The sequence below is a fragment of the Phoxinus phoxinus genome, assembly GCF_949152265.1.
Source record: "Phoxinus phoxinus genome assembly, chromosome: 8".
Classification (NCBI taxonomy): Eukaryota; Metazoa; Chordata; class Actinopteri; order Cypriniformes; family Leuciscidae; genus Phoxinus; species Phoxinus phoxinus.
The window spans coordinates 32370290-32396503 of record NC_136883.1 but is presented as its reverse complement, the minus strand read 5'-3'; the positions used below and the strand labels follow the sequence as shown (position 1 = coordinate 32396503).

At 38.6% G+C, this 26214-nt stretch overlaps 1 long non-coding RNA gene across 1 annotated transcript in view; it reads left to right on the top strand.

The window, feature by feature from the left end:
• LOC307002724 overlaps nucleotides 1–25968 on the top strand; it is a 29664-nt gene extending 3696 nt beyond the window's left edge. Inside the window, exons 2-3 of the long non-coding RNA XR_013798524.1 lie at nucleotides 24410–24538; nucleotides 24655–25968. This is a non-coding gene — a long non-coding RNA (uncharacterized lncRNA). The remainder of the gene's footprint in view (nucleotides 1–24409; nucleotides 24539–24654) is intronic.
• Nucleotides 25969–26214: the final 246 nt, after the last annotated feature.

Here is a 26214-nt window from a genome sequence, read left to right as displayed (position 1 = left end):
TTTTTGTTTCTGCACTGTCTGTGTACTTAAATTCAGATCACATCATGGTTTTGTTCAATTGAGCTGTGGAAGACTGCTGTGCACAAACATCTCTGTATTATCTGAAATACATCAGAGGTTATTGTAAGGTTTTCTGGGTTGAAATTGATGGATGTACAACAAAACAAATGACAGTGTTTGTTAATTCTACAACACTTGTCTCTTTTAGCAGTAACCAACAAAGCACTTCACCACAGATTGAGGATTGTATGAAAAATGTTTGTCAAGTCACAAGCCTTGATAAGAACAGAAGAGAAGAATACGTGTAGGAAAAAAAAATAGCTGCCATATTCCAGAGCTACTAATTTAAATTGCATGAAAATGCCTGTCAGTGCTTTACAATATCCACTGACCTATTGTAAAGGCTAGTTCGAATTGGCTTACGTTAAAGACAGGAGATGCCATTTGCATGGAAAAGTCCTGCTTTCAGCAAGGGAAAAGTCAGACAACAAAACCTCGGACTTAATCAAGGCGACTTCAACTGCCTGCTACCTTTGGGACGGATCCATATCTCTTTTCCCTGGAAGAAATGGTGATGATGGCAGGCAGAAGTGTCCTTTGTGTCTAGTGAAGATATCGAGTGTTTGAAGTGTTAACGCGGATACTAAGCCTCTGGGGCGAGCGGGTGAAGTCTGCATGTCACACTACGGGATGGGACTTGGATCTTTACTTCCCCTCTACTGACCTATGACCATGGCTGGTTTTCAGGGTTGCGCTGGTTCCCAGTCCTCTGAGGCAGTGTCCGCTTTGATCAGATCACAAATTGCAGTGGAAAAAAATATCAGTTTTGTTTCCAAATACTAAAATATGAATTGCACAGAAATATATCTAAAATGCATTTAAATAAATATAAAAAAATATTTAGCAATTACACACACACACACACACACACACACACACGTACGTATGTATTTTAATGGAAAATGTGAAGACATATAATTAAATATCTTGTACATGTACAGTTTAAAATATATTTATATTTATTGTAAATTTATGTGAAAAAATTTTACGTTCCGTATTTTGTGAAACTGAATATCTTTCTTGGACACTCTTCCAAGCACCCTCTGTTTACATGTTCCTTTGTGCCGCTGTTTGTGTAGTGGCCAGACTGACATGATCCATTGAGGCCACACATAAAACATCTTGCCATCTGCACTCCAAGCGTGGTTTTCGGCTGCATTCCCCCATCCTTGCTTTTTCCTGCCTGTGTGCAGTCTGACCCCTCTCTTTCCTTTTCCAGGCTACAGTGGCCCAATGCAAAGAAGCTTTCAAAGGCACTGTCTGCTCAAATCAAGTCAGGGGCCCTTTTTATACTCGGCTCAAAGATCATAGCAAGTCGAAGTCAGGGAGGAGGATGACCCTTCCCTTCAGGCTTGATCGGATCTTGGCCCAGTCAAAGCCGGTAGGGTTGTGTCTCTGTGTGGCCACGTCTCTACGGGACTGGGCTGTGTGATAGTGGGAATGAAAGAGGGCACCAGCCTGAGCTACAGTATTGCAGTGTCAGGCCCCGTGTCCCTGCGGTCTCTCAGAGCAAACGGGGGAGGCAGAGGACACAGCCAGCGGGGATGCGGGCCCGCAGCCAGACCTACAGACTGTGGCTTGTCATACCAGGGCTGTCCTAGTGCTTTTAGTTCTGAACTTTGGGATCAGCGCAGGCCTGTGATGAAGGGTAGACAAAGATGCAAGGAAACAAAGGACCATGTAGAAGAGCTGAATATTCATTATAACAAGCCTGACATAGTTAAAGACTTCTCTGCAGTTTATTCATAGTGTTTAAGCATGATTAGGATTTAGACTGAGTTTTTTGTTTTTAAATACACACACCAAATAATGTTCAATTTAATCTTTTCTGTTAGTTGAAAAAATACAGTGCTATCTGTTAATTTTAAGTGAAACAAAAACATGGGTCTAATAACTGTGGGTCTAATTCAATGTAGTTTGAGATGTTAAATGCACTAAAAAACACACTAAAAAGCTATTTAAAGATTCCATGTATTTTATAGATTAAAATGAGTCACTAAAATAATAAAATTGGAAAATTCCAGAAGTTGATGAATTAATTTTTTTTAGTTCATTTTAAAGCCTTTTTCCTTATTTTATAACATTTTAAGGAACTTGAGACTACCTAGGAGGTTGCATTGGAACTGTGGTGCAATTCTTGTGAATTTAAAAGCAACTTGAGCTCACTTGTTCATAAAATAAAGTAACATGAACATGCATTTTGGCTGATAATGACGTCATTAGTTCAACAAAACACACTTAAGGGAGGACAGTGGTGATGATTCATCTTGGATATGAGCGAGAGTCGGCATGCAGAGTAATTGCACATAGTGAGTGCAATCAGAGTGGCTAACAATTTACTGTCTCTTCAAGAGTCCGTTTGCAAGCAGCAGAAAGCCGCATTCTGCCAATACACATACAGTAAACGCAAGTGTCATTGCGTCAATGCTTGTGATCACATAAGATGAACTCAAATGCACCAGGGTTTGATTGGAATTAAGTAAGTGTGAAACCAGGCCAACACTGCGGGCAGTGCCCACTTCCCAGTGTGAAAGCCCCCTACGTCATCTTGAGGCCCTTTTGGAAGTTTAATGTGGCCCATTATTGGGCCCAGGCTCCCTGTTTGAGAACCACTGGTGTAAACAGGTGTAAAACTGATTTAAATTAATGTATTGAAATGATGTCATCATTTGGTTTTGGCAATGTATTTCTTTGTCCAAAAATGTCTTAGTCAAGTCACCTTCATTTATATAGCGCTTTTAGCAGTATGGATTGTTTCAAAGCAGCTTTACAGTGATAATAGAAATTAGCGTAACAGTGAAGTTGCGAAGATCATTAGTCATTAACTCAGGGGCAACCAACACAACACCGTTCCAACAGAAAACCCCCCAAAGCGCTCTGGCCACCCATCCACACAAAAAGTGCCTGGTGTCTCGAGAACGTCCCAAAATAATAATTAATGGAATCAATTCCCACCTCCAACTATGGCCCATTTTTTTTCTGTTACTCCCTGTTGCTAATTTTATTTACTAGCCAGTTACTTTAAGTGACCTGGCAATGCATTTAATGTATAAAAATTTTTTTCTGAGTGCGTGTGTGTGTTCCCTGCCAATTAAACCAACGACCTTGACATTGCTAGCACCACACTTAACTTTTAGGGCACCCTAGCTGCGTGGGGTTCGAGCCTAGAGCTTTACTCACTGTGCCACACAACCATTCTTATTTCAATAAATATAACATCCAGTACTATCATCATTCAGTCATACCCCATGTTTGGTCGTATTCACCCACGGCTACAGGCACACCATGTATAGATGCAGTAAGACAGTGTAGGACATTGTTGGCTCACACGAGTTTCACTGCTGAGCGCAGGCATTAGTGTGCAGTCTCATACTTCACTGTTGCATAGATTAAGCCCATCAAAGGCGGCTGCCATGCCAGGCTTCTCTTCACTGTAAATTTAGCTGCAGGTTGTGATGGTGGGAGCTAACAGTCCTCATGTTGACACATAGGATTAGTCCCTCTGTGATTTTGACCCTGTCCCTGCTTGACTGCCGCAAAACACACAAGCCCATGCACACACGCTTCCAAACACACACACACATACACAAACATACCCTCGCTCTCACCCGAGATCAGTGCATTCATTAAAGCTAACATATTGCTTAAAGACGGCCTCTCTTTACATAAAGGCATGCAGGTTTTGTGCCGGGCCCAGTGTGTGAGGTAAAGGGCTGAATTTTAAACGTGACAGTGCCTCGCCTTCCCATTGACCCTGCTGAAAAAGCTCAGTGATCTCATTCTCCGCTTCACTAGAATGCTGCTGATTCTCTCCCTAGCTATGTTACCCTTGCTTTAAAGAGAGCCTCTGTAGAAGCTGACAATAGCATATCACTGCAGGCTACTTTTCTCTGTATTCCCTTAAAATAAGAGTAGAGGGAAAATGACTTAATTCATACGCCTTTGATATGGAGATCCAGGCTGACCTCCTGTTTAAGTGTTCAAAGAAAGAAATTAACTGCCAGAAAACATAATCCATCTGAATATGTGCAAACTTCAGACTGGCAGGAGGTGCGGTGAGAGCTGCATCGTGCCGCTTTGTGCTCAGGCAATTGCTTGTGAGGACTTGCGAGTTGGTGTTATTGTTGCTAATTTGGTAAAATTCATTGTTGGCTTTTGTAACCTAAAACTGATCATATTACACTTGTAGTCATCAGATTCTTTCGGGTTTAGAGAATTTGTTGGCATTACATCTCAATGAGATCATAATGATATGTAGCTTGTATAAACGATTCGATTGAGATTACGTCCAGATTACTTGTGATCTTCCTGCCCCTGAAGCCCGTGTCCCAGCAGGGGATGGCGGTAAAGTGATATCGCTAAGCTCCTTTGTGTGTAAACTGACTCTGAATTGTCGTCAGGACTGGAGACCTGAGGTCAGGAAAGGGCAAGGAGGTAACTGCCATGCATGAAGGACGCATTATACCATCAACTTACATGGATCAAAGGCTCAGATCAGATGGACTTGAACTGCTATTCTGCAGCAGTGTGTGTAAAGTTGCACTTCAGGCTCTCTAGAACAGAGGATGTGAACATCCTGGTCCATGCACTTCCATCCTCTCTGCTGTTTTGGGACAAACAGAGTTAATAGGGTGTGTCTGAGGCATTTGACAACAGTTCTTCAGGGGAATCAGTCGGTCCGGGAAAGAGGATACCTTCAGCTACCGCAGTAGCGTATACATAACAGCGCACACAAAAGAGAGTGTTTGGCTCCGGCAGGATTTTGCCTCGTTTCCCGCTCTGAATGAAAGGAAGATTTAGCGTCAGCTCTTGTATTTTCAGTCGTGGGAATTTACTTATACGAAGCGCTTGGGGAAACGTGGTGTGCCTTTAAGTGGTATTTCCCCTTCAGCTTTAAACATATAAACAGCTTTGGCATATACATTAAAGTGACACCACTCTCACCAGCAATGATTGTAATGTGTTTAACATTATGTCAGACATCACTGCGTAATGCCAGTCAGGTGAGCAAAACTAAGCAGTCAGTGTTTTGAGAGACCCTGGAAAGGTATTTTAGACAATGGTTATTTGTTGCCAACATAATTGCTCTATTGGGATCAGGGAAAAAAGTCTCACATAGAAGTATTTTTTGCAATCACTGTCAATAAATCATTAGAGATTCATCAGGATGCTCCGAAGAGGATCTTTTATGCACTTAGTGTGTGTGCATGTATGGCATGAAATATGTATATAAAATGGACCCTAAACAAAGACTATAATAAAGCATTATTTAAAATGAATCTGGTTAATTTCAACATTGATAAAAAATAATAAAAAACTTACTGATAATTGAGCAACAAATCAACATATTAGAATGATTTCTGAATAATTATGTGACACTAAATACTGGAGTAGCTAATGGCTTCGGAAAATTCAGCTTTGTCATTACAGGAGTAAATTGCATTTAAAAATATATTAAAATGGAAAACAGTTATTTTAAATGAATAATACAGGTATTTCACCATTTCTATATTTTCTGTATTTTTGATCAAATAAAGACAGACTTGGTGAACATTACCATTTTTAAACTTTGGGGTTTAGTGTATACTTTTTGTAATATTGATTTAGAACAAAAGCACAAATGGCTTTTAATTGTTGCTCAGTTTCAGTATTTCAAATTCTAGCTTTTCATGCGCATAATGTAGACTTATATTAATACTGTAGCTTAACTTGAGATTCTTAGTGTAGCCAAAATACAGACATTATCCTAAGAGACCCAGCCTTGGGTCAGAGGGGAAAAGTCACCCCATTGTCTAGTCATGTTTCATTCCCCATCACTGTAATGACCTTTAGATGGAGACATCAGTAAATGGAGGACTTGTGATACCTCTGCATTGTCACTGGCAATATGGTGAGATGGTTATCAAAAACGGCCTCTTTTGGCCACCCTTGGCCTCTGACACGGTCCTTGTCATGTGGAGGGACAAATGGTTTCATTTTTGCCCTTTGCAAAATTTAGCTGGAGGACAGGATGATGAGACCTTCAAAGGATGAGGGCATTGTGTCATTCAGAGGCATTTCAAATGTGTGGATTTATTTTTAAGATGTAATTAGTACTATCAGCTGTAGAGAGAAGCAGGAACCATTGGGGAAAAAACTTTGGTTAGCAGCGCTGGTTAGAAAATATTCTGTAAAGATCAGTTTTAGTGACCTTTTTGAATACTAAATGCATTATTTTTTTCTATCACATACTTTAAATATCAGTTTATACAATTTAGCCTAATTAATATATTTTAGCTCTAAAAGATAAGTGAAATTAAAAAAATATCTCTGACAGACCTGAATATAATGTTTCATTGATTTTTTTTTTCTTTTCTTTTTAGAATGTCTAATTTATGGCAATAAATAAAGGCACTAGTTTTTTTTAATCACTGCAATAAATTGCTGTAAATAAAGCATCTTAGATGCATATGTATTAATATGATATGTATTATTTACCTGTTTACATTTAAGAAATGTGACATCCTTTAAATGAGGATGACTTTTGGCCCATGAAAGCCTTTTACTAATGAAACCACACAGGGAGAGAATCTTTTGGTCATCTTTCTTGCCCAGCAGTTGCCAATTTAAGTCACCTGATCAAAAGCATGTTTACCCTATTGGTGACCTCAAAGGTCATGTAATCAATACATATGATTGAGCGGCCCACTGTGTTTTGACCATTTTAAATTACTCCCCCTCATTTTTTATCGAGGCGGGTAGCCTGTGTGAAAGACAGTGCAGATCTACCATTAGCAACATGCAGTCCCTATGATGTGCCACACATTCTGTGCATTTGTGATTTTGTGTCTTTAGCAACCGAGAACCTCATCCAGTTGGCTAGATTAAATCTAGTGGGACACACATTTTGTATTTGCTTTGAATGTATGGTGTTTCTTTTTCTGATTTCTACATTATATACCCTACATCTACACCTTTTTGATTGTTTGTGTGTGAATATATTTTACATATGTGCATGTACATGTACTGTATGTAAACTCTATCCATTCCCCACCAGAAAAGGAAAAATATTGAGAGATGGATTAGAGCAGTCAGAAGAGAGAATGAGGTGAAATTTGCCGTCACTCCCTCAGCCGTTGTATTAGAAACACACTCGCAGCCTCGCACCCTTTTTTGTAAGTAACTGCCAAGGTAATACACAAAGTGTAGAGTTATAAATGTATACTACATATAAAAAATATTAAAAAAACTTTACTAGATTTCATTTAACTGTCTAAACGTGCATCACAGCCTGTAAAAAGGGTCCATGCTTCTATGGCTTGTTTCTGTTCTTGTTTTTCGCCCGTTTTGATATCAAGCGTAGCGTCAGTTCTGGCAGGTCACCTTAGTCAAGCTCGCATCAGCTGACTCTCAGCTGATCCACGTCTACCAATATGACACCTATCCCCTTGAATCAGTATAAATTCTCGAATTATGTTGTACTTTAAAATCTTGAGATGATGATATCTGCAAAAATGATATCCGTTTACCCTAAGGGGGGTTATTGCTGCTCTCCCTGCTCTTATCCATGCTAGGCTGCATGGATGCGCAGGGAGTTCTCGCCCAGAACGGAACCATACCGCCAATCCAAACTGTATGCTAATTGTCAATCGTATTTGACGATAGTGGTCCTGACAGAACTGTAGATTCTGTACTATTTCAGAAAATGTGTTATTGTGCCCCCTACCGTATAACAGTGAAACCATGGATTTCCAAAAAATGTTGTCAATGGCGTTGAAGCGTTGTCGTCATAAATTATGGAAAATTCTGTCGGTGGACGGGAAAGAGTTCAATATAATGCAAAATATAAATTATACATATAAAATGATGTTGCACCAGTGTCACTTTGCATTAAATTTTATATACATTGGCTTTCTGAAAGAGGCCCATTCATTCATACGCCACTGCCCCCCCTCCACACACACACACACGCCCAGATGCCATTATAATGATTTTTATCTACTTGAGGCATAACAGTAGGTGCTCCAGTCTCTTCCCTTTCATGCAGCTATAATTACTCTGACCAAGTCAAAACCTCTGTCTTAACCCATCGATGCCCCTACATGGCAGTGGGCTGCCATTTAGTACGTCATGGAGAATGCTATCATCACTATGCTAACCTCATAGTTCCCTGCACTGTACAGGAACCCTGCTAACAGCCAGAATCCCCTGAGTCAGTCTACCTCCTGCCCATTGCTGAGCTCTGCTGTTCCCCTGCACCGCTGCTCCACGTACCCATTAACCACTATTACCAGCTCAGGCCATTTCATGGTCAAAGAGCATTTCAGTGCCAGTGTTTCTTAGGTTCCCTGGGGCTACAAATTCATCCAAGTGTCTTTAAAACACATGTGCATGCTAAAGCTATATTCTTCATTTTTTGAACTCTGACTCTGCATGATCAATAGCATAACTCCAATATGAACTGCACACTATGTGCTCGTGTACACCGAGGGGGAATGTACACCGTGCATAAGTTTGCTTCAGCCTCGGATGTTATTCACGGCTCTCAGACATGATCTTTTAACAGCATAGCTCAACACGTGGCAAGACATTTTTTTTTTCTATGGCCTATGTCAGGGCTAGGCAACTTCGGTCCTGGAGGGCCACTGTCCTGAGTTTAGTCTGCAGAGCCTGTATCCATCTAGTAATCCTGAAAACATTGATTGCCTTGTTTAATTAGGTTTGGAGCTAAACTCTGCAGGACAGTGGCCCTCCAGGACTGAAGTTGCCTGTTCCTGGCCTATGTGATGTTTGTCATTGTGCCAATTGCAATTGTGATAACCACTAACATGTATTATTTTCAAAAAAAGTTAAAGCTAAGACCTATATGATACACTACAAAATGATGATCGCAATTCTAACTATATGTTGTTAGGGTCTGCGGAGTAGAATTTATTATTATAAACTAAAAAAAAACTTTTCAATACTTGAAATAAAATAAACATTGACTAAAATAACAAACTTAATACAATATAGACATACAAAAACTAATAAAAATGACAAAAACGCAATACATGTATTAACACTAACTAAAATTTAAATTAAAACTAAAACATAAATATAAAATCTCATTCAAAGGGTTGACAAACTATAATAGTATATCAATGATGCTAAAATAACACTACTGAGATGTATTGGTTAAAATTATTTTCATGACTTATTTATTTGTTTTGCGCATTATAAACTTATCCTATATATTATTTATGTAGGCTATTTATTTATTTCCTTCAGATCCTTGCACATGACATTCAGGGGGAAAGCAATACAACCTGTGACTTATTTATTCGCTCATTTTATTTAAATCATAACTTAATTAAAACAAGGGAACAAATTAATAGACAATTAATAAGTTGCCTTTTTTATTCTGCATGTCATGGTTCCTTACTTTTTTTCCCTCTGAATTCTGCAGCACAGAATTGTTTAGTTGCCTTATGAGGAGTTGGAAGTTGACAGAGTGTGGTGTGGAACTTTGTCTAACACCTTTTTTTATTATTGTTTAGTGTTTTATAATTATTATTCATTTTACCATTTGAAAACATTACAGAATAATTGTACTTTTTAGATTGAAATACAATCAGTGATCATATGTATGACTGGAACAGGAATGCCTTTTGAATTAAATGACTGTAAAGAGCAAATTCAGCAATGCTCCACCTTTCCTGGGCAGGAAATTATATCATGACACTTTTATTTGCCATATACAGAAAACATTAGTCATTTGTAACCCATTGGTATTCCAGGCCCCTTTAAATAATGATATAAAGGTGTTAAGTGTGTAATGATGTTATGCGAATACTGAAAGCCGATATTTAGGCTTAGGTGGCTTCATAATTGGTTCCAAATGCAAACATTCAGGCTTCTTTTGGACCCTACCCCCAGTTTTCCCTCAGCAAGATTACCCAATCACAAATCAGAACATCTGGAACACCTCAGAAATAAAGTAATCAAAATCAACGTCAAGCTGCTCTATGAAGTTTATTCCCCAGAGTGAGCAATCTGGCTCAAATCCTATAGCAGTTTTCTATGCTATATGATCATTTATTTCAGCATACATCTGTTATCGGTGAATCAAGCGCTTGGCACAAAAAGTTGCAAATTCAGATTGACTGTGCTGTGTGACAGTTTCCTTGCTGGGTTATCATAACCCTGGTTGTCTTCTCTCCCCCCACCCCTACTGGTGCTGTTCTGCACAGCCAGATACGTTGTAAAAAAGTTGTAATTGATCGCTGTTATCTCTGAGCTCCTCTCTTTTCCCTTCAGGCAAGTTGTCTCACTTTCCATATTGCTCCTGCCTGAGCTGTCCTATGGTTTATATGCAACTGTGATCTACTCACAGAAGAGAGAAGGGGAGGAGAAAAAATAAAAACGCTGGCTGATTGAGGCTGGCATACCGGTGAAATTCTGTAATTTTTCTGCACTGAGTGATGGAGAGAGAGAGGGAGGCAGTGGCGTGGAGGTTGTGGGTGGGGGGTAAACCCACCCACTGTCAAGATGCACACAAACTTAACAGCCCATGGAGCACTGACAGTCACCACAGCTGTACATTTTACGCTATGTGAAGCCCAATAATTAGCACCCCGGATTTAAGCGAGAGAAAGAGAAAACAGCGCCAAATATGCACACATACATGCTTCCATCCATTATAGTGCTCACCACAGGCTGTCTTCCATGGCTGTACCCCGTCCACAACTCCCTCCCTCACTTAGTCTCTCTCTCTCTCTCTGCAAGAGGAAAGAGCCAGGCACTGATTTCATATGATTTGTGTCACTGTTACAGTTGTCAGCTTGAAGCTGTCAGAAAAGAGCCTCGTTCTTCCTGTGCGAATGCAAACATGCCAGTCCTGCCTCGTACGAGACACTTGGATGGCAGTCCAGGAATATCTCAGCATGTGCTTTTCTTCCTCTGTAACCAGACAGCTGTTTGGGTCTGCGAATATATTGTTCAAAGACAATAGTTGAATATTTGATGTCTTGAGATGTGCCTAAACTATAAAGACAGTTTGAAGAGGCTTCCTCGGAGCATTACACATTTTGTAAAAAGGCACAAGTGTAGATTATCCAAAATGCGCTTTTAAGGGAACAAATGATAACACCCCCCCCCCCACCCCCTGTATGTTATTATCAGTAAAATTCCCAGCACAGCCCCATTGACAGTTGAGTCTTTAAGCAAAGGCGACTGATATATTGCACAATTTTCGAATAAAATGTCAGTCTACGCTAAGATCCATAGACTATCGACGTTGAGGACGGGGGAAAAAAAGAGACTGCTGTTGTGTATTTTGTCCTACAGGCAACTATGGCAGGACGAATCAGTAGGCCTCAGGACAAAACTCGCTGTCACAGGAGATGGAGAGCCCGGCCAAGCACATTGACTGATTGTTAGCATTAGCGACTGTGAGTGTGATTAATATGCTAGCTCCTGCTGTAACTCTCCGGGAAAAAAGAGTGAGAGAGAGAGCGAGGGAGAGGCAGAGCAAGATGCGTGTTGCTTAAAAACTAAACAGAGGTGACTATATATCGCCCTCTATTTTAAAGCCGAGAGTATACCTAGACCGGGCATGCGGGCCGCTGAGGCAGAATGAATGGCTGTGTGATTCCAGGTGCGAGTACATTAATTTTTCAAGCCTAAATAAGACTGACTATGTAAGCAGGCCTTAATGAGCTTGTTGTGTGGGTTGCTGAGAGAGACAGAGACTGAGACTTTCAGTGGTGCTCTCACGTAATTGCTACACTATGATGATGTTTTTTTTCCCAGTTTTTCGAAGCCCCCCAGCATCTGCTTGTTTGTAACAACTCACAATGCCAGTCCCCTGCTAGCACACAATGCTGCTTAAACAGTGAGAGCTGTACTCAGCCACAAGCTGTTGTGCCATTCCGTTGACAATAACTCTGATGCAATAATCCTTGCGGTAATGTATTAAACTTGTTTTAAAATGTAGTTTTTAATGATTTTTAATTATGTTGTAGCGCAGTTCTTAAAACCGGACCCAGACATGTTGCATAACTGTACAAATTAACATATATAAACTTTTGTTTTGGATACCTGGCAAACAATCATTAAATAAATAAATTATGGCCACTAGTCCCATTAAAAATAAACTTTATTAAGCCATGGGAAATTCTGCAAGAAATTGGGTATTTGATATGAATTACTGTTGGGAAGCTGACAAGTCCTATGGTATGGCGTCTAAAAATATATTTTTAAAGCATGCATCAATGCATTAATAAAAATTCTATGCAGATTTTTTTAATAATAAAAACGTATTAATTGTTAGTTATCAGTCACTAATAAATATGCATTTATTATTTATTACTATACGCAGGACCATAAATTAAACTAAAATAAAATAAAGTAGTATAAATACATTAAAATAAACTAGTGAAAACAAAACTTTAAAGGGATAGTTCACCCAAAAATAAAGATCGTCTCATCATTTACGCACCCTCATATCACCTCAAAGTCAAAATAATTTTTACACTGAATAAACCAAATTGATTGCACTTTACAAACACGTGCCATATTGTTACAAAGATCCGCACATCTAAGAATACTGATTCATGGTTGAGTCTGTTCACTTCTATGAATGATTCAGCAGAACAAAGGCGCTCTTGATGACACCGATTCGTTTGATATTTTTCATCCAGCCAGCTTGTTGTCCCAGCGTCTGTAGTGGGTTCATCTGTGTGCCACCGATCCAAGGTTCAACACCTCCCCAGTCAACCCTACAGAGGAAAGAGGCCTGCCAGAATGAGGAATGATGCTGTGGTGCTGTGATTATTAGGATTAATTGTCTTTTAGTAGTGTGTCAGAGCATGTTGGCCATAAGAGAGGCAGTCACAGATAATGAGGGCCATTGAGGGGGCTTATTGTTTTCTCTTAAACCACACTTCAACAGAGGCATGCTTTAAAAGTCCTGTCAACGCAGCTGAAATTGCACTCCTTCGACTTTGCAGTTAGCACCAAAGAAAAACATGCCTGTGAATATGACGGTGGGCTGTAGAAGTACAGTCACTCTTCAATGTGCAAGTATACAGGCATAACTTAGGGGATCACTGGTAGTTTATGATGAGGCCATAACTATAATATTGAAACGGCTTTCTGCCGCCCACCCCTCATCTGAACACCTGGCACAGTTATAGGCGGCCATGAGATAACGTGACCTCTGCACTTCAGTGCGTTCCTCTTGACCTCCTGCACGTCATCATCCTTGATTATCTTAACAGCCTGAACCCCTTATGCACTGGGCTTTGATCGCCCATGAAGTCGAATCCTGACAGAGATTCATGAGCGACGTCTTTTGTCTGGGATTGCTCAGGAGGGAATTATAGGGGTTTTACAGTCACGGCTCTTATGCTCCACATGACAGCATGCACCTGGACTTTTTAAACAAACATAAATGAGGAATTTGTATAGATGGACTCATGATTTACGTTTGTGCTATCTGCAGGCCCGTGCCGTGAATGTCACTTATGTGTAACAGTATGTATGATGGTTGCTTATTCTGTGCATTTAATAATACCATTATATTGATCAAAGCACCAATTTTTGGGTCATTTGTTTTTTGTTATTGAGTAGTTTAGCATAATCTTTTATTTCTTCTAAGATTGGCTAATTAATATTTGAGAAATTTTGTCCATCAAATCAAAGTTTTCTGGCACAACCAACATATAGAAGAAAATAAAAAACATAAAACATAATTATTTGTTCTTGTTACCTTACCAATTTTATACATTTATTTCAAATAATGACACTTGCAACTTACAGTACAACATGTTTTTATTTTTTTGATTAATTTTTTTTTTTTACTTTATGTAATTAATGAACTTTTCTTGTATGCTGTAATAGCCTACTATATATATCATTCAAAGGTTTGGGGTCAGTAAGAATTATAATAATAATAAAAAAAAATATATATATATATATATATATATATATATATTTTTTTTTTTAAACAGCAAAAATGCATAAAATTGACCAAAAAGAGCGATTTAAAAAATGCTGTTCTTTTGAACTTTCTATCAAAGACTGCTGAAAATAAGGTAATATGGCTTCTAAAAAATATTCATCACAACGGTTTTCAACATTGATAATAATTATAAAGTTTCTTGAGAATTAAATCAGCATATTATAATGATTTCTGTAGGATTATCTAACACAGACTGTAGTAATGATGCTGAAAATTTTGCTTTGCCATAGGAATAAATTACACTTTAAAATCTATTAAAAGTGAACTTCACAAGAAATAGAATTTCACAATATTACTGTTTTTGCAAGGGGCTTTTTTATACTGATCCCAAAATTGTAAATCATAAAAACCAACACAAAAACAAATTCACTGAAAACTAAATTTCTAGGAACTTAGAACATTTGTTTTAAACTTTTTTTAAAAGGTTTATATTAAGAGGTTTTTTTTTTGTGTAACATGGAATTTCTAACAGTACATGTCCTGACCCTTTAAACAACCTGTCAAGTGAAGCTGTTTAGCAGCAGTTTAGAACCTTGTTCTCAAAGTCAAATGAACATTTTCTGAGGAAAGTTGCAAATAGATGCTTCACTGCAAACAAAGCATCCAAACAGCTGTCACTTCCAGGGCTGTTCATTCATCATTATTAGATAATATGCAGGGAATAGCCCCTGAAAACCTCTATTACCTCTCTGTACTGTGCGCAAATGCAGAACTGATAACAGATGAGGCCAGGCCCGGTGTAAAATGAAATTGCTTTTTTTATATACTGTTTGCAATTAATGATGGTAAAAGGCAGTGTAGTCCCACTGCTTTTAGGCATGTCTCCTATCATCCCCTCCAGGGATGGCCCTGCCAACTGAAGGCCTCTGCTTCAGACTAGTAATTTGGATCTGATCTTATTCCTGAGGACCTTTTCATTAACTTAAAAAAACAACAACTTTAAACACATTGAGTTTAAAATGTGAAAATGTCTGTCATTTTGTTTCTATTAATTTTGCACCTGATTAAGTGTGTCTGCTTGACACTTGACTTGTCAAAAATGCAACTTTAGGGGTAAGTGTACAAAGCACTAGGGGGGTGACAAAATCAAGACATTAAAAAAAAACTTTAAAGACATTAAGTAGTCTTCGATATGATTTCTTAGCAGCTGATGTTGTTCATGTTAATTTGATTTCGAGTGATTGCTGTCTGTGTCTGGCTGTTGAATTAAACTAATCCTTGAATCTAGATTGACGGCTCCTTAACATGACAGCACTACATTACATTAATTTACTCTGTTAATTTATTTATTAATTTACTCGATATTTTCATTTAAACTAAATGCTGGTTGTTCAAAAGGATTCTCGAATATTCTTTATTTGATCAAACGAACCGTGCAACATCACCAGAATGGCTGTTTTAGCGTCATTGTAATTTGTACACAATTGTGGGACTTAAGTGTTCAGTGTTTTAAGACCGTACAATTCAAGGCTAAATAAATATCCTTATGGCTATTTCTTCCCATATTATGCTATTTAAACATAACACCGCTCTGGTTTCTCAAATGCAGTGTTCCCTCAGGTCAGTTGATAACATTGAAACTTAATGAAGGCAGCAAACATGCACAAATCAGAGACCGTTTTTCTCTCTCAGGCTCTTAAGGATGTCAAGGATGCAGGCTTTCCCCGTCCAACTCTACCCTGCAGTGTAACTACGCGCTCCCTATTCTAAAGAGCGGTTCAAATGCCAAATTGTGCTTTTCTGAGACATATTGCCCACACCATGTGGTAACATCGCTGTTTGTGTGTACGCATGTTTGCGCTTATACAGTGGGCTGGTGTCGGCACAACAGATAGTCACGAACCTAGAGGATTCGGTTTACCATTTCAAAGACGCCTGTTTTTTTTTTCCCTAAAGTTTACACACACACACACGCTCGCAAGCACACTCCCACATGCTGCTTCCTCGGCTTATCAACGTGCAATGTGGGCTGCCGAGGCTGGCGTGAACAGATGGGAGGAACAAACCAGCGCAAAATAAAGTTAAACTAGAACAAAATGACTGCACGAGTGCTGCGGCCGCCCTTTGTTTGCCAGGAAGGTGATCCTCAGCATCTGGGGTTGATGGAACCCATGATTAAAATTACCAGAGGGAATGATTAATATCTTCTTAAAACGCAAACTTCCAGCTTATCAATCATCTCATTACACCGCAAAAGTTAATTGTCTGAGGGGAGGGTGGGGGTCCCTGAACCATGAAAAAGTGTCCCACCCCTCGACATGTTTACTTACAACAGGACAGACCCAGGAACTCAACTTGTTTATCTGTGAGAGTCCACATCAGGCTCAGGGGTACGGCACATTAAATCACTAGGTGTGTTTTTTTTTTTTTATGGCTCTCAAATGGTCGGCATGTAAAAGCATATTTTTGTGCTCTGTAATTTACTCTTCTGCAGCCATTAGCCATTCACTCAGAAAAAATACGGAAAACCAGTGAGGTGGAATTCAAAAACAGATTCTATGTAAATATGGGCTAGACGGGCGTCTTTTACTGTTGTGCTTTAGTGTCTGGTGCATGACACCGGCGTTCTAAAAATGTTGCGCTCAAGTTAAAAGAAGTTCAACTTCAAACATGTATTTTACTTTTGCACTTGCGTCTCGCATCTTTTGCCGCATCTGTCACGACACAACGAACCCTTCCTATATATGTGCCGCTCTAGATGTGTTATGAATGGAGATTGGTGTCAGATAGGACGGTTCTGGATACGAGGGGGTCTATCCTCACTCCTCGGCCTGCCGTGCCCTTGCCTCGCCTCCCTCCCCCTGGCTGCCGGTGTGTCCTCCTCTTTGCCCTCTCTGCTCCGCTGCGCTCGCTCCCGTCTCTCTCCCCCACCTCTCCCTGCGTGCCTGCACTGCTTGAGCCAGCTGCTCCCACTTCATCTTCTGCAGCGTCACTAGCTGGGGTATTAATCATGTTTTTCGAGGGGGACACTCTGCTATTTATCTCTCTGACACTTCCAGCATTCGGAGCCCCGTTGCTGGGCACAGCCCATTGAGTAGTAAGATTACACATTACCGCGCTCCATTGCCTCTCCCTGCCCTCTCCATTGACTGGCTGTTCAACAGTGGCATTGCGCTCGCACCATTGGACATAATTTATGCCTTACATGTATGAAAAAGCACATACCGGTCCTTTTTTCTCTCTGCTCTCCCATCTTAGCGCTTTAAGTTGAGCTTAAACGTAGCATGTGGGCCTGTAATTGTTGCTATCCGTCTGTGCCCGAACTACTGTACATCAGCAGGCACTCAGGCTAATATCACCATTACTGTATGTTTACTCACAGTGATGGCACAGAGCAGAGCGAGAGATATGAGGCATCAAGCACGTTAGACGGTACTCACTTAGCGGCAGACTGCCAACACGCGGTTGGCCTTTATACAAGCTGTTAGGTAGGTTCTGTCAGTTCAAGTCTGTCAAGCTTGCTTTCCTTTACCTAGAAAGTCTAAAATCCAACAATAAAGGAGTTTTTGAGGTACTGGACTCCAGTTGACATGACGTTCAGAAGGCCTGTTTGATTATCGCCATTACACTTTGTTACACTGCATTGCTTGTGCATCCATGTATTTATAGCGTAGACCACTTTTCGAGCGTTTGGGGAGGGGAGGAGGATGTGAATATAATTTCATCCCTCGTTCTCACCGTAATGAATCTATACTTGGAGAATGCTGTCCTTCTGGTTGCAATTGTGTATTAATGATTTCAGCGTGAGGGAATCTGTGGGAATTGAAGCATCTGTTAACTCCAATTACCTTGTGGTGACCTGCTTTCGTAGTCTGGAACAGCACTGAACCGAACTGCTGCGAGAGTAAATAATTCATGTGCTTGAGATCTTTAGCTCAATTTGTTGTTTGTGGTCTGTAAGAGAGTAATAATTAGGAGAAAATAAAATAAAATCAGCTGACTCAGAAGAAGTTTTGAATGCATGTGATGTTAAATATTCCTGATGTTAAATTGGAGAGGATGCTGCTTATGAGTCATCGGTTTGATTCCCAGAGAGTTTTCTTTTATAGATTTTCTTTTAGTTTTTTAGTTTTATTATTTTAGTTTTTGCTTTTCTAATTAAAAACTTTTTGTAGTTTTTTAAAAAAAAGAGGTAATTTTTGAAAATATTTTAATTAATTTCTTTGAATTTAAATTATGCTTAATTCTGCTTCCTTGCATTCTAATTGTATCCTGTTTGCTACCTCAGTTAAAATTTAATTCAGGAATTGAACTGGCATTCTCAATTCATTTCTGAATGGTGCACAACTCTGTTGCATGAACTGATTAAAACTGTTTAAAAAGTTGGGGTAGTTGGAGATTTTTTTCATGTTTTTGAAAGAAGTCCTGTATGCTCACTAAAGCTGCATTTGATCATAAATAAAAACATTAATATTGTGAAACTATATTTTAATGATTAAAATTATTAAAATATATGTAATTATTATTTGTTGCTCAAGTAACATTTATTAATTATCATTGTTAAAAAACCGTTGTGATGCTTAAAATTTGTGTCAAATAAATGCTGTTCTTTTGAACTTCTATTCAAAGCTACTTTTTTTTATAACATCACTGTCACTTTAGATTCATTTAATTGATCCTTTATGAATAAAAGTCGTACTTTCCTTTAGTCTTTTGAATGGTAGTGTAAGTGTAAAATGTAAATGAAATCAACCTGTAACACTGACTGAAATAAGGTTAAAATAAGTAAATATTCCGTGGGGTCACTTGTATGGTTGGCAGATGGCTGTGTTGGGCCAATGAAAGAAGCACATGGAGTCATTTCAGGGTTGAATGAAAATGTGGCTGGAAGAGGTAAACTTCTGAAAATCTGGTTTCACATTGCTAGTCAGAATAGGTTTTTTTTTTTTTTTAAAGCAAAATTGCATATTTGTTTGGACATTTGTCTCATGCTGTCTCTGACTCACACATGTAGGAGATTTGCTTGCGATGCTTGGGCTAATAGTTGGCCAGAAAACGTGGTCGCCTCCTTACCTTATCAGTTCCCCCGGAGTTGACTCTGTAGTCCTGTATTGTGTTTGAAAGATTATAGATGCACATTCCTGATTCCTCATACTAATACCACCTGACATTTTAGAGAAACCCGAATCATTTCATGGTAATTTGCCCTTCACTTATCTTGTAAATCTTTGTAAAAAGAGTGAGGGGGTGATAGGTGGTCATTAACAAGAGAAAACAGCCTGGGGCAGCTCAGGGGTTTTAGAGACCCGACTCCCCCCCCCCCCCCCCCCCCCCACACCACCACCACCACCACCACCACCACCACCACACACACATCACTTTCTTTTCCATTTCCTCTCTGCATCTACTCCCTCATGGCAGAGATGTTGGAGCACAAAGTTACAAGAGATGTAAAAGAAGAGTACGGCTTAGGAAAAGAACATTCAGCCATCCTATCAGCATGTGAGCATGCTGTATCACTTTCCAATCATAACTGTTTTCTTTGGCCTGGGGACTCCAATGGGCCTCCAGAGAAGTGATTACAGTCAAATAGAAAATCCAACCCATAAACTTTCTCTTTTTTTCTTCCTTCCTCCCTCTCTTTCTCTTTCTCCCCCTTTTCTCCCTCTCTTGCCTTTCTCGGGGGACTCGTTGAAGGCACATATGGTTCAAATTCCTAGTGTGAAATAGGCCTAAACACCAATTATTTTATGGTACAAACACAGGGGAAAGATTTTCAGGCTTGTAACTTCTTACCGTAGATTAGCCTTGCTTAAGTTTTCTTGTGCGTAAAAAGGGAAATAGAAAGTATGTTTTATTGCAGACTTTTATGTCTGAGTTATTTCAGCTCCCCTTTATTTCATCCCTGTGCTTTTATAGTGCAGTGTCACTGCAGGCCCTCCCCACTCCTGGCTCTTCTAGCTTTGCAAGGAAAATCTTAAACAGGAAATAGCCACATCAGTTCGGAGGGGGTGATATGACCGCTTACATAGGCTGTAATTGGTTGATTTCTGAGGCATGTGAAATGGGAAAAGTTGAGTAGGCCGTTTAAATGGGACCATAACACCCAAAAATGACTGACTAAAGCATGTGTGAGCTCATGCTGGTCATGCACTGATCTTTTATGCTTTCTGATATGTCCTAATATCACAGTTCATGTTCTGTTTAGATAAAGTTTTGTTAGATTTGAAGTGTTAGGTTGAGGGTATAGTCCACCCAAAATGAAAATGTTGTCAATATACACTGATGACTTTCTTTCTTTAGACCACAAAAGACGATATGGTGTAGAATATCAATGTTTTTCTGTGCAAAAAAACACCATCAAAATAGACTATATTGCTTGGCTGCACTACTGTATATTTCAAGTGCATATATTATTTGGACAGCTCATCATGATACGATAAGATATCGATTCTCTCAGCCAGCAATACAATATTTGCACTACGATACCTCAAAAAAAAATTTTTTATTAACCAAAATATATTATTATTATTATTCTTTATTTTAGACCCAGTCCATATCAAAAGGGAAAAAAAAAAAATACATACAAACATACATTTTTACAGACAATTTTAAAAACATACAAGCTTTCATTCCAATTCTTCCATATAACATGGACGTTTAATTAAACTCCTTTAAATTTCATTTGCAGCGTTCATTTGCATAACATATAACTCTGTTCTTGTTCATAAATTATATTTTTTTATTATGTATTCCAAGTAATATCAATCAAACTGCAGCTGGGTTGTTTTGATTAAGTAATAACTCCAAATACAGAAATATACAGGTAATTTACTCAATTTAAGTTCATTGAAAGTTTTTTATATATTATATTATAATCTTTTTAACGTTAATCTTCTTTGCTGACAAACTTTATTGTTGTGATTACACGCAATACAGGGAGCTTTTTCCTCACCACTAACGTGCTGCTTTAGCAATGTTCCGTGAAAAAGTTTTTAATTTCCCTTTTTATTTATTTATTTATAAAGCTTTTTATTTCCCTTTTACACCCCGATGAAGATATCACAGGTTCGTTGAAATCATCAATCCTTGATCACTTTTAGTCAGCTTTGACGAAACTTCTCTCAGCTAGTGCGTCTTTTCGAGGTGACTAACAGCCTTGTCACCTGACCTGAATACCTGACCTGATTCGCTAAAACGGACTTGTGTTCACAAACAACAAGGGTGCTTGTTGGTTTCTGCTGTAAAACATGAACTCGCGATGCCTTGATAGAGGACAATCCCGGGTTTTATGACAAAACCTGTTTAGGGTTCAGTCAATCTTGTCAGACGTCTATTTCAGCTGAGAAAAAAATAAAAACGTTATGAAGACACTGGCAGACAGTATGGTGAGTAAACGGAAATGCGTAGATGTGGAGAGTGTCAAAATAAAGGTACCGTACCGTATATCGAAATTTTACGTGTGACATCGTATCGCGTATGTGTTAGACGTTTTTACTGTCACATGATCCTTCATAAATCCTTCTACAGTAATATGCTGATTTGGTGCTCAAGAAACATTTCTTATTATCAGGTTGAAAAATAAAATATTCCTGTGTATATATAGTACATTTTTCTTCATTATTAATTTGATTATATATGGGAACAACGTGATAATATCTGACATAATTTGAATCAACAGGAGGATTTTTATATAGCTGCTTGCGCACTGCAACCCATTTTATTAAATTTACACATTTAATTTGCCAAATATAATCTCCGGAATGTGTTAAAATAGCCTTGTTAAGCACAAATACAGTGTTGTTCCTGTGCACTCGCTGGTCACTACGTAGTTCTATATGAAATCTAATCTGTGAACATGGGCGTTTGGAGCAGATAAGCAGCACTGAAGCTGTGGTCCTCCTCGGCTGGCGTCTGCAGAGGGGCTGTGAGTGTGCCTCTCACATGAAAGCCCCTGACCTGCTCTCAAAAAGCCAAGGAATGGAGCCCAGAACAGCACTCTGATAACAAGGATCTGGCTTCAAACATTGACAAAAGGATAACATCAAATGCCCCTCTGTATGTGTGTGTGTATTTGAGTGTGTTTGTGCACGTCCTTGGACATGCCCTATCTGTAGACCCTCCGCATTTTACCCTTTAATGATACTGTACATGGCCATGGCCACAATATAAGGACTTAGATTCACCTCTCTTTTGATGAGCTGAAATTTTTCGGCAGAAGAAAGGAGGCAACATTTCCTAGAGGAATTCTCTGAAGGCAGGAAGATGAAAAGGGCAGCAATGACTCTGTGCTGAGAACAGTATCATAGGTACCCAAGCCCGGATAGAAAGCTCCATTCTTCTGCTGCAATTTAGGACATCAGCGCCCCACAAAATCACAGTTGTTTTGAGTACTTTCAAAGAGACCATTGTTTGTTTAAGACACCTGTACCTGTTTTAAGCACTTTAAAGCCACTTCTTCTTTGGACATACAGAATTTGGTGAGTGGTGCAGTATCCACAGTACTAACAATTACAGAAGTTCATCCAAAAATTTGAATTCTGTCATAGTTTACTAACCTCTATTTGGTTATAAATCTGTATAACAATTTTTTTGTGAATATCCTGGCCATTCACTTCAATATAAGTGAAGACTAGATCTGTAAAGCTTCAAAATGGATGCAAAATCACCATAAAAGTATCATTAAAATGGTCCATAAAACTTTTATATTGTATATGCTCTATAATCCAAGTCTTCTGAAGCCATATGATAGCTTTGTGTAAGAAGCAGGCAAAGGTCATTATCTACTGTAATCTGCTGTAACTACAAAAACAAATCAGTCTAATTCATGAACAAATTATGTAGTGCACAAGTCATTTGGACTTTTTTATATACAGTATATATATATTTTTGTTTTTTAGCTTAAAAGCCACAGTCCATATTTTGTTTCAGGATATTCGTTTGTTTTCACTTTGTGTTCGCAAATTATTTTGGAACAACATGGGTAAATGATTTTAAGTTTGAGTGAACTATTTCTTTAAGGAACTATGATTATCTCTTTCAAAAGGATGGTTTATTTTGCCACAGACTATTATTCCACCACAGGCATATTTAATATGAAATTCTTTGCATGGCTTAAACAGCAGTTATATGTAAATAGATAGGGAGATAATTATGCTTCCCTATTGAGTTTTCACCTTTTTTCCCCCTGTTCTTTGTGATTATTATGCCTGAAAGTATGCTTGTGTGCCAAAACCCTAGGAACTCAAAGCGAAATCAGGGCAGCAATAATGCTCTAGCATGATGAATCACCTCAATCTCACAGAGATTCCTGGAGGATGAAGGGATCCTCTGTTACCAAATCTCCTGTTGATTCTGATCCTGGTGTGTAACACATGACCCTTCTTTTCCCGCTTCACTGACACACTCTTCTCTCCAGCATCTGAGCCCAATCTTGCAGAAGGGGCGATCCAAGACTTGGCTAAATGAGTTTAGCTTTGAATAGGAGTTGTCTTATATTCGCTATGCCTGAAATGGAGATTGTCTTTTCTCAGTAGCCCTTGAAATACATGAATGTGCGAGTCAATGTCTCAAAACAATGTATTTATGTGCTCAGCTGTCCCCAAAGTTTGTCTGCCAGTGAATGGAAGATGGAGGTCAGGTGCTGTGATATATTTGACATAAATGATTTGACATAAAGGCAGATAAACAACGTTATACAGCAGACTCGATAACTAATTATTTTCCATTATTAATTAACACAGAACATCTGCATGTTTGATCAGTGTAATTGTTTAATAGATTGTGTGTGTGTAACAGGTTGTTAATTAAAATATCTGAATTGAAATTACCTTTGACCATTTCAGATTTCCAAAACGCTATGCATTTATTATTATTGATATATTTTTTTTATTGTGTATATATTAAAATACAAAAACTGTAATTATTATGAAATATTATTAACATTTAAAATAAATGTTTTCTATTGGAATACATTTTAAAATGTAACTTATTCTTGTGATGGCAAAGCTGATTTTTCAGCATCATTACACCAATCTTCAGTCACATGATCCTTCAGAAATCCTTCTGATCTGCTGATTTAATGTCAGGATTATTTGATAAATGGAAATGTCTAAAGAACAGTATTTGTTTGAAATAGAAATATTTTGTTACATTGTAAATGTCTTCACTTGTCACATTTGATCAATTTTATGTGGGCTTGCTAAAGAAAAGTATATGTATATATATATATATATATATATATAAATTTTTTTTTTTTTTTTTAATCTTACTGACACCAAAAGTTTGAAAGGTAATGTATATTTATTATGATTAAGACTTTGTGGTTTTCCCTAACCACAAACCACTTAACTTCTCACTTCACAATCGTACTGAACTCAAAATGAGATTTATTTTCTTCTTCTTTTTGTCTTTACACAATCCCAGTTGCAGATATCAGAGAGGAGTCTTAAACAGAAGAAATTCTAGTTAAAAAGAGGAAGATGGAGAATTATCGATCCCTTATCCCGAAGGTGTCCGCCGTATGCAGATGTCCCCAAGGTGCACCAGAGAAGGGTAAATTAAGCCCTTAAATGTGCAATTGGCAATAATGAGCTATCATTACTCAAATTACAGCAAGCACTGATTGGGTTTAAAGTAATGAAGAAAACAACATGATCAATCATCATCAGGTCCTGAGAGCGTCAGGGTGGTGGCCGAGTCCTGCACCCGTATAGCTGGATCAGAGCTCCATCTTCAGGAGCCAGACTGGAGCAGATACAAGAGCCCTCCAGCACACCAACACATGTGAACATCCTTCATGAGATTACAGTGGAACCTCAGATGCTGCCGAGCACACAGAGATCATATCATATATATGGCAGACGTCCACCTTTGTCATCTCACTGAGGCAAGTTTTCTCTCATCTGTCATTCTCATAAGTGCATTCTTCCCTCCATATGTGCCTCTAAATTACTCTAAATGCTCTTAAAAGGATGGTTCACTTAAAAAAAAGTAATTCACGTTAAAAATATATTTTGAGAAATAGCTGTGTTTTTCCGTCTATACAATCACCATGACTGTTTGGTAACGTGCATTCTTTAAAATATCTTCTTGTGTGTTACACAGATAAAAAAGAAATGTATATAGTTGTGGAATGACATGAAAGGTGTGTGAATGATAACCAAATTAAAATTTTTGGTCAGCACACTTTCCTTTCAAGAACCAATCATCATAATTCATTATCTCTATCGCCCACCCTTTATTTTAAAGGCTCTCTTTCGTCATTGTTGCTTGGAGATTGAATTGCGTTCGAGAAAGGATATATTAAATAGTAGCTTTTTATAATCCAGGTTTTAGCGAATGGGTACACTGCAAAGCACTTGCACCACCTATTATCATTTTAATACACCGCCACACTTACTTCAGTCTGGCTGCTGACAAAATGATTTTCTTAAATAAGTAGTCTTAGGAAAAAGAGAGTAATTTATGGCACAGTTCACCAACCGATAACTTAAAAAAGATAAGGGAGTCACATAATGCAGTGAATTGAAGTCATATTAGGAGGAATAAGCAGCTGAAGGCCATAAAAAAATATGTGCGGCGATTAAGTGATTTTTATAAGATGAATAATATAGACTTTGTGTGGGAAAGTTAGATTTTTGTATGCGTGATTTTTAATGCCTCTTATGAACCGAGAGAATCGTGCACCCCAGCTTTTAGGTAGAGAGAAATCACTGGTTCATCACAATCTGCACATGGACTTCTTGAACGTTTCGCCTCTACACTCTTTTGACGTTCTGGAACAAAGTTTTCTTGCAAATCCAATGGTGGCCTGGCATTAGTGTGCATGAAGGCTTCTGAAGTTGCCATCATCAATAATGAGGTCTCATTTACACAAATTACTCCGAACGCTGATTAGGTATTATCTAACGGCAAGGGCCACCTCGATCAATCATCATCAGTGCACAGAGCGTCGATGGACATCAAAAGGTTAACCCAGATCCAATGGGCCCCTGGCAGTGTCAGCACAAATCACTACGGCAGGGCCGCCACTCTGTCGATAGAGCAGCTAGACAATTAGGTAATGATTAAAATAGCTGCACACTGGAGTCAATAAGAAAATGAGCCATCCCGGCATAATTTTAGAATGATTTGTTTACCGATCTATATGGAAGCAGGAAAATAGGCACTCGAGTGGAGTGATTGAATGCCGGCCTGCTTCCTGAGTGTCACTATCGTGAACTTTTCAG